Genomic DNA, 707 nt, shown 5'->3' on the forward strand with positions numbered 1-707 from the left:
CTTTGGGTAGCTGCTGACAAGCCTTCGTTTTCCGTGGCTTGCAGCTGCATACTCTAATCTCTGTTCTATGTCACATGGTCTTCTTTCCTGTGTGTCTCTGCACTTCTCAGATTTCCCTCTGCTTAGGCACCAGTCATATTGGATTTAGGGCTCGCCCTAATCCAGTGTGATCTCATTTCAACTTGATTGCATGTACAAAGACCCTATTTCCAAATAAGGTCAAAGTCACGGATATTCAAGTGTTAGGTCTTGCACACATATTTTTTAGGGGTCACAGTTCAATCCACAGCACCAACCTAGCTGCCAACACTTAAGTTTTGGCTAATTTGTCTCAGATCTGCTGCTTTTATAACATCAAAAATGCAGACAGGCTGGGAGCAGTGGCTCACGCCTGTAATCTCAGCACTTTGAAAGGCCAAGGCTGGGCTGGGTGGCTCAGCATGTAATCTCGCGCTTTGGGAGAACGAGGTGAGTGAATTGCCTGAGCCCATGGGTTCGAGACCCGCCTGGGCAACTTGGCGAGACCTCACCTCTACAATAAATAAAAAAAATTAGCCAGGTGTGGTAGCGCACACCTCTAGTTCCAGCTATTTGGAAGGCTGAGGTAGAAGGATCGCTGGAGCCCAGTAGGTTGAGGCTACAGTGGCCAGGAGCATGCCACTGCACTCCAGTCTGGGCGACAGAGTGAGACTCCAACAACTCAAAAA

This window comes from Carlito syrichta, unplaced genomic scaffold, assembly GCF_000164805.1.
Source record: "Carlito syrichta isolate Samal-C Ts95f unplaced genomic scaffold, Tarsius_syrichta-2.0.1 Scaffold303116, whole genome shotgun sequence".
Taxonomy (NCBI): domain Eukaryota; kingdom Metazoa; phylum Chordata; class Mammalia; order Primates; family Tarsiidae; genus Carlito; species Carlito syrichta.